General features: G+C 46.7%; 1 pseudogene; it reads left to right on the top strand.

The window, feature by feature from the left end:
* Window positions 1–12,272, top strand: part of LOC135531816 (rootletin-like) — an 84,867-nt pseudogene that overhangs the window by 12,001 nt on the left and 60,594 nt on the right.

The following is a 12,272-nucleotide window of genomic DNA, read 5'->3' as shown; positions in this document are numbered from 1 at the left end:
TGTTCCTCTGTCTCTGGTAGTCTGTCATACATTAACCATGTTCCTCTGTCTCTGGTAGTCTGTCATACATTAACCATGTTCCTCTGTCTCTGGTAGTCTGACATACATTAACCATGTTCCTCTGTCTCTGGTAGTCTGTCATACATTAACCATGTTCCTCTGTCTCTGGTAGTCTGTCATACATTAACCATGTTCCTCTGTCTCTGGGAGTCTGTCATACATTAACCATGTTCCTCTGTCTCTGGTAGTCTGTCATACATTAACCATGTTCCTCTGTCTCTGGTAGTCTGTCATACATTAACCATGTTCCTCTGTCTCTGGTAGTCTGTCATACATTAACCATGTTCCTCTGTCTCTAGGAGTCTGTCATACATTAACCATGTTCCTCTGTCTGTAGGAGTCTGTCATACATTAACCATGTTCCTCTGTCTCTGGTAGTCTGTCATACATTAACCATGTTCCTCTGTCTGTAGGAGTCTGTCATACATTAACCATGTTCCTCTGTCTCTGGGAGTCTGTCATACATTAACCATGTTCCTCTGTCTCTGGTAGTCTGTCATACATTAACCATGTTCCTCTGTCTGTAGGAGTCTGTCATACATTAACCATGTTCCTCTGTCTCTGGTAGTCTGACATACATTAACCATGTTCCTCTGTCTGTAGGAGTCTGTCATACATTAACCATGTTCCTCTGTCTCTGGTAGTCTGTCATACATTAACCATGTTCCTCTGTCTCTGGTAGTCTGACATACATTAACCATGTTCCTCTGTCTGTAGGAGTCTGTCATACATTAACCATGTTCCTCTGTCTCTGGTAGTCTGTCATACATTAACCATGTTCCTCTGTCTGTAGGAGTCTGTCATACATTAACCATGTTCCTCTGTCTGTAGGAGTCTGTCATACATTAACCATGTTCCTCTGTCTCTGGTAGTCTGTCATACATTAACCATGTTCCTCTGTCTCTGGTAGTCTGTCATACATTAACCATGTTCCTCTGTCTGTAGGAGTCTGACATACATTAACCATGTTCCTCTGTCTCTGGTAGTCTGTCATACATTAACCATGTTCCTCTGTCTGTAGGAGTCTGTCATACATTAACCATGTTCCTCTGTCTGTAGGAGTCTGTCATACATTAACCATGTTCCTCTGTCTCTGGTAGTCTGACATACATTAACCATGTTCCTCTGTCTCTGGTAGTCTGACATACATTAACCATGTTCCTCTGTCTCTGGTAGTCTGTCATACATTAACCATGTTCCTCTGTCTCTGGTAGTCTGACATACATTAACCATGTTCCTCTGTCTCTGGTAGTCTGACATACATTAACCATGTTCCTCTGTCTCTGGTAGTCTGACATACATTAACCATGTTCCTCTGTCTCTGGTAGTCTGACATACATTAACCATGTTCCTCTGTCTCTGGTAGTCTGACATACATTAACCATGTTCCTCTGTCTCTGGTAGTCTGTCATACATTAACCATGTTCCTCTGTCTCTGGTAGTCTGACATACATTAACCATGTTCCTCTGTCTCTGGTAGTCTGACATACATTAACCATGTTCCTCTGTCTCTGGTAGTCTGTCATACATTAACCATGTTCCTCTGTCTGTAGGAGTCTGACATACATTAACCATGTTCCTCTGTCTCTGGTAGTCTGTCATACATTAACCATGTTCCTCTGTCTCTGGTAGTCTGTCATACATTAACCATGTTCCTCTGTCTCTGGTAGTCTGTCATACATTAACCATGTTCCTCTGTCTGTAGGAGTCTGTCATACATTAACCATGTTCCTCTGTCTGTAGGAGTCTGACATACATTAACCATGTTCCTCTGTCTGTAGGAGTCTGACATACATTAACCATGTTCCTCTGTCTCTGGTAGTCTGTCATACATTAACCATGTTCCTCTGTCTCTGGTAGTCTGTCATACATTAACCATGTTCCTCTGTCTCTGGTAGTCTGTCATACATTAACCATGTTCCTCTGTCTCTGGTAGTCTGACATACATTAACCATGTTCCTCTGTCTCTGGTAGTCTGTCATTCATTAACCATGTTCCTCTGTCTCTGGTAGTCTGTCATACATTAACCATGTTCCTCTGTCTGTAGGAGTCTGTCATACATTAACCATGTTCCTCTGTCTCTGGTAGTCTGTCATACATTAACCATGTTCCTCTGTCTCTAGGAGTCTGTCATACATTAACCATGTTCCTCTGTCTCTAGGAGTCTGTCATACATTAACCATGTTCCTCTGTCTGTAGGAGTCTGTCATACATTAACCATGTTCCTCTGTCTCTGGTAGTCTGTCATACATTAACCATGTTCCTCTGTCTCTGGTAGTCTGTCATACATTAACCATGTTCCTCTGTCTCTGGTAGTCTGTCATACATTAACCATGTTCCTCTGTCTCTGGTAGTCTGTCATACATTAACCATGTTCCTCTGTCTCTGGTAGTCTGTCATACATTAACCATGTTCCTCTGTCTCTGGTAGTCTGACATACATTAACCATGTTCCTCTGTCTGTAGGAGTCTGTCATACATTAACCATGTTCCTCTGTCTCTGGTAGTCTGTCATACATTAACCATGTTCCTCTGTCTCTGGTAGTCTGACATACATTAACCATGTTCCTCTGTCTCTGGTAGTCTGTCATACATTAACCATGTTCCTCTGTCTCTGGTAGTCTGTCATACATTAACCATGTTCCTCTGTCTCTGGTAGTCTGTCATACATTAACCATGTTCCTCTGTCTCTGGTAGTCTGTCATACATTAACCATGTTCCTCTGTCTCTGGTAGTCTGTCATACATTAACCATGTTCCTCTGTCTGTAGGAGTCTGTCATACATTAACCATGTTCCTCTGTCTCTGGTAGTCTGTCATACATTAACCATGTTCCTCTGTCTCTGGTAGTCTGACATACATTAACCATGTTCCTCTGTCTGTAGGAGTCTGTCATACATTAACCATGTTCCTCTGTCTCTGGTAGTCTGTCATACATTAACCATGTTCCTCTGTCTGTAGGAGTCTGTCATACATTAACCATGTTCCTCTGTCTCTGGTAGTCTGTCATACATTAACCATGTTCCTCTGTCTCTGGTAGTCTGTCATACATTAACCATGTTCCTCTGTCTCTGGTAGTCTGTCATACATTAACCATGTTCCTCTGTCTGTAGGAGTCTGTCATACATTAACCATGTTCCTCTGTCTCTGGTAGTCTGACATACATTAACCATGTTCCTCTGTCTCTGGTAGTCTGTCATACATTAACCATGTTCCTCTGTCTCTGGTAGTCTGACATACATTAACCATGTTCCTCTGTCTCTGGTAGTCTGTCATACATTAACCATGTTCCTCTTTCTGTAGGAGTCTGTCATACATTAACCATGTTCCTCTGTCTCTGGTAGTCTGTCATACATTAACCATGTTCCTCTGTCTGTAGGAGTCTGTCATACATTAACCATGTTCCTCTGTCTGTAGGAGTCTGACATACATTAACCATGTTCCTCTGTCTGTAGGTAGTCTGACATACATTAACCATGTTCCTCTGTCTCTGGTAGTCTGTCATACATTAACCATGTTCCTCTGTCTCTGGTAGTCTGTCATACATTAACCATGTTCCTCTGTCTCTGGTAGTCTGTCATACATTAACCATGTTCCTCTGTCTGTAGGAGTCTGACATACATTAACCATGTTCCTCTGTCTCTGGTAGTCTGTCATACATTAACCATGTTCCTCTGTCTGTAGGAGTCTGTCATACATTAACCATGTTCCTCTGTCTCTGGTAGTCTGTCATACATTAACCATGTTCCTCTGTCTGTAGGAGTCTGTCATACATTAACCATGTTCCTCTGTCTCTGGTAGTCTGTCATACATTAACCATGTTCCTCTGTCTCTAGGAGTCTGTCATACATTAACCATGTTCCTCTGTCTCTGGTAGTCTGTCATACATTAACCATGTTCCTCTGTCTCTGGTAGTCTGTCATACATTAACCATGTTCCTCTGTCTCTGGTAGTCTGACATACATTAACCATGTTCCTCTGTCTCTGGTAGTCTGTCATACATTAACCATGTTCCTCTGTCTCTGGTAGTCTGACATACATTAACCATGTTCCTCTGTCTCTGGTAGTCTGTCATACATTAACCATGTTCCTCTGTCTCTGGTAGTCGGACATACATTAACCATGTTCCTCTGTCTCTGGTAGTCTGTCATACATTAACCATGTTCCTCTGTCTCTGGTAGTCTGTCATACATTAACCATGTTCCTCTGTCTCTGGTAGTCTGTCATACATTAACCATGTTCCTCTGTCTCTGGTAGTCTGTCATACATTAACCATGTTCCTCTGTCTGTAGGAGTCTGTCATACATTAACCATGTTCCTCTGTCTCTGGTAGTCTGTCATACATTAACCATGTTCATCTGTCTGTAGGAGTCTGACATACATTAACCATGTTCCTCTGTCTCTGGTAGTCTGTCATACATTAACCATGTTCCTCTGTCTCTGGTAGTCTGTCATACATTAACCATGTTCCTCTGTCTGTAGGAGTCTGTCATACATTAACCATGTTCCTCTGTCTCTGGTAGTCTGACATACATTAACCATGTTCCTCTGTCTCTGGTAGTCTGTCATACATTAACCATGTTCCTCTGTCTGTAGGAGTCTGACATACATTAACCATGTTCCTCTGTCTCTGGTAGTCTGTCATACATTAACCATGTTCCTCTGTCGCTGGTAGTCTGTCATACATTAACCATGTTCCTCTGTCTCTGGTAGTCTGTCATACATTAACCATGTTCCTCTGTCTCTGGTAGTCTGTCATACATTAACCATGTTCCTCTGTCTCTGGTAGTCTGTCATACATTAACCATGTTCCTCTGTCTTTAGGAGTCTGTCATACATTAACCATGTTCCTCTGTCTGTAGGAGTCTGACATACATTAACCATGTTCCTCTGTCTCTGGTAGTCTGTCATACATTAACCATGTTCCTCTGTCTCTAGGAGTCTGACATACATTAACCATGTTCCTCTGTCTGTAGGAGTCTGACATACATTAACCATGTTCCTCTGTCTGTAGGAGTCTGTCATACATTAACCATGTTCCTCTGTCTCTGGTAGTCTGTCATACATTAACCATGTTCCTCTGTCTGTAGGAGTCTGTCATACATTAACCATGTTCCTCTGTCTCTGGTAGTCTGACATACATTAACCATGTTCCTCTGTCTGTAGGAGTCTGTCATACATTAACCATGTTCCTCTGTCTCTGGGAGTCTGTCATACATTAACCATGTTCCTCTGTCTCTGGTAGTCTGACATACATCAACCATGTTCCTCTGTCTCTGGTAGTCTGTCATACATTAACCATGTTCCTCTGTCTCTGGTAGTCTGTCATACATTAACCATGTTCCTCTGTCTCTAGGAGTCTGTCATACATTAACCATGTTCCTCTGTCTGTAGGAGTCTGTCATACATTAACCATGTTCCTCTGTCTCTGGTAGTCTGTCATACATTAACCATGTTCCTCTGTCTCTAGGAGTCTGTCATACATTAACCATGTTCCTCTGTCTCTGGTAGTCTGTCATACATTAACCATGTTCCTCTGTCTCTGGTAGTCTGTCATACATTAACCATGTTCCTCTGTCTCTGGTAGTCTGACATACATTAACCATGTTCCTCTGTCTCTGGTAGTCTGTCATACATTAACCATGTTCCTCTGTCTCTGGTAGTCTGACATACATTAACCATGTTCCTCTGTCTCTAGGAGTCTGTCATACATTAACCATGTTCCTCTGTCTCTGGTAGTCTGTCATACATTAACCATGTTCCTCTGTCTCTGGTAGTCTGTCATACATTAACCATGTTCCTCTGTCTGTAGGAGTCTGTCATACATTAACCATGTTCCTCTGTCTGTAGGAGTCTGTCATACATTAACCATGTTCCTCTGTCTGTAGGAGTCTGTCATACATTAACCATGTTCCTCTGTCTCTGGTAGTCTGTCATACATTAACCATGTTCCTCTGTCTGTAGGAGTCTGTCATACATTAACCATGTTCCTCTGTCTCTGGTAGTCTGACATACATTAACCATGTTCCTCTGTCTCTGGGAGTCTGACATACATTAACCATGTTCCTCTGTCTCTGGTAGTCTGTCATACATTAACCATGTTCCTCTGTCTCTGGTAGTCTGTCATACATTAACCATGTTCCTCTGTCTCTGGTAGTCTGTCATACATTAACCATGTTCCTCTGTCTCTGGTAGTCTGTCATACATTAACCATGTTCCTCTGTCTCTGGTAGTCTGTCATACATTAACCATGTTCCTCTGTCTCTGGTAGTCTGACATACATTAACCATGTTCCTCTGTCTGTAGGAGTCTGTCATACATTAACCATGTTCCTCTGTCTCTGGTAGTCTGTCATACATTAACCATGTTCCTCTGTCTCTAGGAGTCTGTCATACATTAACCATGTTCCTCTGTCTGTAGGAGTCTGTACATTAACCATGTTCCTCTGTCTGTAGGAGTCTGTCATACATTAACCATGTTCCTCTGTCTGTAGGAGTCTGACATACATTAACCATGTTCCTCTGTCTGTAGGAGTCTGTCATACATGAACCATGTTCCTCTGTCTGTAGGAGTCTGTCATACATTAACCATGTTCCTCTGTCTGTAGGAGTCTGTCATACATTAACCATGTTCCTCTGTCTGTAGGAGTCTGTCATACATTAACCATGTTCCTCTGTCTCTAGGAGTCTGTCATACATTAACCATGTTCCTCTGTCTGTAGGAGTCTGTCATACATTAACCATGTTCCTCTGTCTGTAGGAGTCTGTCATACATTAACCATGTTCCTCTGTCTGTAGGAGTCTGACATACATTAACCATGTTCCTCTGTCTCTGGTAGTCTGTCATACATTAACCATGTTCCTCTGTCTGTAGGAGTCTGTCATACATTAACCATGTTCCTCTGTCTCTGGTAGTCTGTCATACATTAACCATGTTCCTCTGTCTCTGGTAGTCTGTCATACATTAACCATGTTCCTCTGTCTCTGGTAGTCTGTCATACATGAACCATGTTCCTCTGTCTGTAGGAGTCTGACATACATTAACCATGTTCCTCTGTCTCTGGTAGTCTGTCATACATTAACCATGTTCCTCTGTCTGTAGGAGTCTGACATACATTAACCATGTTCCTCTGTCTCTGGTAGTCTGTCATACATTAACCATGTTCCTCTGTCTGTAGGAGTCTGACATACATTAACCATGTTCCTCTGTCTCTCTGGTAGTCTGTCATACATTAACCATGTTCCTCTGTCTCTGGTAGTCTGACATACATTAACCATGTTCCTCTGTCTGTAGGAGTCTGTCATACATTAACCATGTTCCTCTGTCTCTGGTAGTCTGTCATACATTAACCATGTTCCTCTGTCTGTAGGAGTCTGTCATACATTAACCATGTTCTTCTGTCTCTGGTAGTCTGTCATACATTAACCATGTTCCTCTGTCTCTGGTAGTCTGTCATACATTAACCATGTTCCTCTGTCTCTGGTAGTCTGTCATACATTAACCATGTTCCTCTGTCTCTGGTAGTCTGTCATACATTAACCATGTTCCTCTGTCTGTAGGAGTCTGTCATACATTAACCATGTTCCTCTGTCTCTGGTAGTCTGTCATACATTAACCATGTTCCTCTGTCTCTGGTAGTCTGTCATACATTAACCATGTTCCTCTGTCTGTAGGAGTCTGTCATACATTAACCATGTTCCTCTGTCTGTAGGAGTCTGTCATACATTAACCATGTTCCTCTGTCTCTGGGAGTCTGACATACATTAACCATGTTCCTCTGTCTCTGGTAGTCTGTCATACATTAACCATGTTCCTCTGTCTCTGGGAGTCTGACATACATTAACCATGTTCCTCTGTCTCTGGGAGTCTGACATACATTAACCATGTTCCTCTGTCTCTGGTAGTCTGTCATACATTAACCATGTTCCTCTGTCTCTGGTAGTCTGTCATACATTAACCATGTTCCTCTGTCTCTGGTAGTCTGTCATACATTAACCATGTTCCTCTGTCTCTGGTAGTCTGACATACATTAACCATGTTCCTCTGTCTGTAGGAGTCTGTCATACATTAACCATGTTCCTCTGTCTGTAGGAGTCTGTCATACATTAACCATGTTCCTCTGTCTCTGGGAGTCTGACATACATTAACCATGTTCCTCTGTCTCTGGTAGTCTGTCATACATTAACCATGTTCCTCTGTCTGTAGGAGTCTGTCATACATTAACCATGTTCCTCTGTCTCTGGGAGTCTGTCATACATTAACCATGTTCCTCTGTCTCTGGTAGTCTGTCATACATTAACCATGTTCCTCTGTCTGTAGGAGTCTGTCATACATTAACCATGTTCCTCTGTCTCTGGTAGTCTGTCATACATTAACCATGTTCCTCTGTCTCTGGTAGTCTGTCATACATTAACCATGTTCCTCTGTCTCTGGTAGTCTGTCATACATTAACCATGTTCCTCTGTCTCTGGTAGTCTGTCATACATTAACCATGTTCCTCTGTCTCTGGTAGTCTGTCATACATTAACCATGTTCCTCTGTCTCTGGTAGTCTGTCATACATTAACCATGTTCCTCTGTCTCTGGTAGTCTGTCATACATTAACCATGTTCCTCTGTCTCTGGTAGTCTGTCATACATTAACCATGTTCCTCTGTCTCTAGTAGTCTGACATACATTAACCATGTTCCTCTGTCTCTGGTAGTCTGTCATACATTAACCATGTTCCTCTGTCTCTGGTAGTCTGTCATACATTAACCATGTTCCTCTGTCTCTGGTAGTCTGTCATACATTAACCATGTTCCTCTGTCTGTAGGAGTCTGACATACATTAACCATGTTCCTCTGTCTGTAGGAGTCTGTCTGACATACGTGGGGAGTGTGTGACTGCGAGCCGTAGTCTACATGTGGCCTGTATGTCTCTGGAGGCCAGTGTCACACCGCACATCGCCCCTAGTGGCCTGGAGGTGTCAGACCTGGAAAGGCAGCTCAGGGACAAGCTGAGGGAAGCCATGCAGCTTCAGGGACGCTGGGACGCTGAGAAAGTAGAGCTCAACTCCAGGTCTGTCTGTCTGTCTGTCTGTCTGCCTGTCTGTCTGCCTCTCTCTCTGTCTGTCTGTCTGTCTGTCTCTCTGTCTGCCTCTCTCTCTGTCTGTCTGTCTGTCTGTCTGTCTGTCTGTCTGCCTCTCTGTCTGCCTCTGTCTGTCTGTCTGTCTGTCTGTCTGTCTGCCTCTCTGTCTGTCTGTCTGTCTGTCTGTCTGTCTGCCTCTCTCTGTCTGTCTGTCTCTCTGTCTGTCTGTCTGTCTGTCTGTCTGTCTGTCTGTCTGTCTGTCTGTCTGTCTGTCTGTCTGTCTGCCTCTCTGTCTGTCTGTCTGTCTGTCTGTCTGTCTGTCTGTCTGTCTGCCTCTCTGCCTGTCTGTCTGTCTGTCTGTCTGTCTGTCTGTCCCTTTGTCTGTCCCTTTGTCTGTCCCTTTGTCTGTCCCTTTGTCTGTCCCTTTGTCTGCCTGTCTGTCTGTCTGTCCGTCTGTCCCTCTGTCTGTCCGTCTGTCCCTCTGTCTGTCTGTCTGTCTGTCTGTCTGTCTGTCTGTCTGTCTGTCTGTCTGTCTGTCTGTCTGTCTGTCCGTCCGTCTGTCTGTCCGTCTGTCTGTCTGTCTGCCTCTCTGTCTGCCTCTCTCTCGTCACGTCATGTTACAGTAGCCTTTCTAATGAAAGCAGACGTGATATAGAATAAAAGGAACAAGGATGTTTGTTCTACAGAAGGTCTATGACGTCTCTCCACCCATGGAGCAATAGACCCTCGCTATCCTGATAACTGACTTTCTGTCAGGTGTTTTCTGTAGATTGTCACCCCTGGATGGTAGTACAGTAATGCAGGAAAGACAATCCTATAGGAAGATCTGAAGAACCATGATGCTCTGTGTTTCTAGAGCCAAACGGACATCCCGATCCTCAATACAGATGCCACAACCCTCAGACTATTCACATTCACAGTGGACATGTTACCTAGGACAGGGGACATGTTACCTAGGACAGGGGACATGTTACCTAGGACAGGGGACATGTTGCCTAGGACAGGGGACATGTTACCTAGGACAGGGGACATGTTACCTAGGACAGGGACATGTTCTGGGGACATGTTGCCTAGGACAGGGGACATGTTGCCTAGGACAGGGGACATGTTACCTAGGACAGGGGACATGTTACCTAGGACAGGGGACATGTTACCTAGGACGGGGGACATGTTACCTAGGACAGGGTCATGTTACCTAGGACGGGGGACATGTTACCTAGGACGGGGGACATGTTACCTAGGACGGGGACATGTTACCTAGGACGGGGGACATGTTACCTAGGACGGGGGACATGTTACCTAGGACAGGGGACATGTTACCTAGGACAGGGGACATGTTGCCTAGGACAGGGGACATGTTACCTAGGACAGGGGACATGTTACCTAGGACGGGGGACATGTTACCTAGGACAGGGGACATGAGAGGGTTGAGGGTCTTTTTCCATGAGTACTTCCTCAGATCATTCTGTCAGAAGCTTAGGCTATATGATCTGAAAAGTGTGTGTGTGTGTGTGTGTGTGTGTGTGTGTGTGTGTGTCATAGGATCCTGGAGCTGACAGACATGGTGAAACATCTCAGAGCCCAGAACAGTGAGAAGGATACAGGCCTTGCTGCCATGCAGACCAGTCTGGACAGGATGGTGAGACAAACACACACACAGGATGATGGGACCTCAGGGACAGTCTGGGGCAGTCAGGGGTGTGTCAGGGGCAGTCTGGGGTGTGTCAGGGGCAGTCTGGGGCAGTCTGGGCAGTCTGGGGTGTGTCAGGGGCAGTCTGGGGCAGTCTGGGCAGTCTGGGGTGTGTCAGGGGCTGTCTGGGGTGTGTCAGGGGCAGTCTGGGGCAGTCTGGGCAGTCTGGGGTGTGTCAGGGGCAGTCAGGGGCAGTCTGGGGTGTGTCAGGGGCAGTCTGGGGCAGTCTGGGCAGTCTGGGGGTGTCAGGGGCAGTCAGGGGCAGTCTGGGGTGTGTCAGGGGCAGTCTGGGGCAGTCTGGGCAGTCTGGGGCATTCAGGGGCAGTCTGGGGCAGTCTGGGCAGTCTGGGGCAGTCTGGGGCAGTCTGGGGCATTCAGGGGCAGTCTGGGGCAGTCTGGGCATTCAGGGGCAGTCTGGGGCAGTCTGGGCAGTCTGGGGTGTGTCAGGGGCAGTCTGGGGCAGTCTGGGGCATTCAGGGGCAGTCTGGGCAGTCTGGGGCAGTCTGGGGCAGTCTGGGCAGTCTGGGGCAGTCTGGGGCAGTCTGGGGTGTGTCAGGGGCAGTCTGGGGCAGTCTGGGGCAGTATGGGGTGTGTCAGGGGCAGTCTGGGCAGTCTGGGGCATTCAGGGGCAGTCTGGGGCAGTCTGGGGTGTGTCAGGGGCAGTCTGGGGCAGTCTGGGGTGTGTCAGGGGCAGTCTGGGGCAGTCTGGGGCAGTCTGGGGCAGTCTGGGGCAGTCTGGGGTGTGTCAGGGGCAGTCTGGGGCAGTCTGGGGCAGTCTGGGCAGTCTGGGGTGTGTCAGGGGCAGTCTGGGGCAGTCTGGGGTGTGTCTGGGGCAGTCTGGGGCAGTCTGGGGCAGTCTGGGCAGTCTGGGGTGTGTCAGGGGCAGTCTGGGGCAGTCTGGGCAGTCTGGGGTGTGTCAGGGGCTGTCTGGGGTGTGTCAGGGGCAGTCTGGGGCAGTCTGGGCAGTCTGGGGTGTGTCAGGGGCAGTCAGGGGCAGTCTGGGGTGTGTCAGGGGCAGTCTGGGGCAGTCTGGGCAGTCTGGGGCATTCAGGGGCAGTCTGGGGCAGTCTGGGCAGTCTGGGGCAGTCTGGGGCAGTCTGGGGCATTCAGGGGCAGTCTGGGGCAGTCTGGGCATTCAGGGGCAGTCTGGGGCAGTCTGGGCAGTCTGGGGTGTGTCAGGGGCAGTCTGGGGCAGTCTGGGGCATTCAGGGGCAGTCTGGGCAGTCTGGGGCAGTCTGGGGCAGTCTGGGCAGTCTGGGGCAGTCTGGGGCAGTCTGGGGTGTGTCAGGGGCAGTCTGGGGCAGTCTGGGGCAGTCTGGGGTGTGTCAGGGGCAGTCTGGGCAGTCTGGGGCATTCAGGGGCAGTCTGGGGCAGTCTGGGGTGTGTCAGGGGCAGTCTGGGGCAGTCTGGGGTGTGTCAGGGGCAGTCTGGGGCAGTCTGGGGCAGTCTGGGGCAGT

This window comes from Oncorhynchus masou, unplaced genomic scaffold (genome assembly GCF_036934945.1).
Source record: "Oncorhynchus masou masou isolate Uvic2021 unplaced genomic scaffold, UVic_Omas_1.1 unplaced_scaffold_1659, whole genome shotgun sequence".
Lineage (NCBI taxonomy): Eukaryota > Metazoa > Chordata > Actinopteri > Salmoniformes > Salmonidae > Oncorhynchus > Oncorhynchus masou.
Note: the sequence above shows the minus strand (reverse complement) of the source record. Positions and strands in the feature narration are given on the sequence as shown.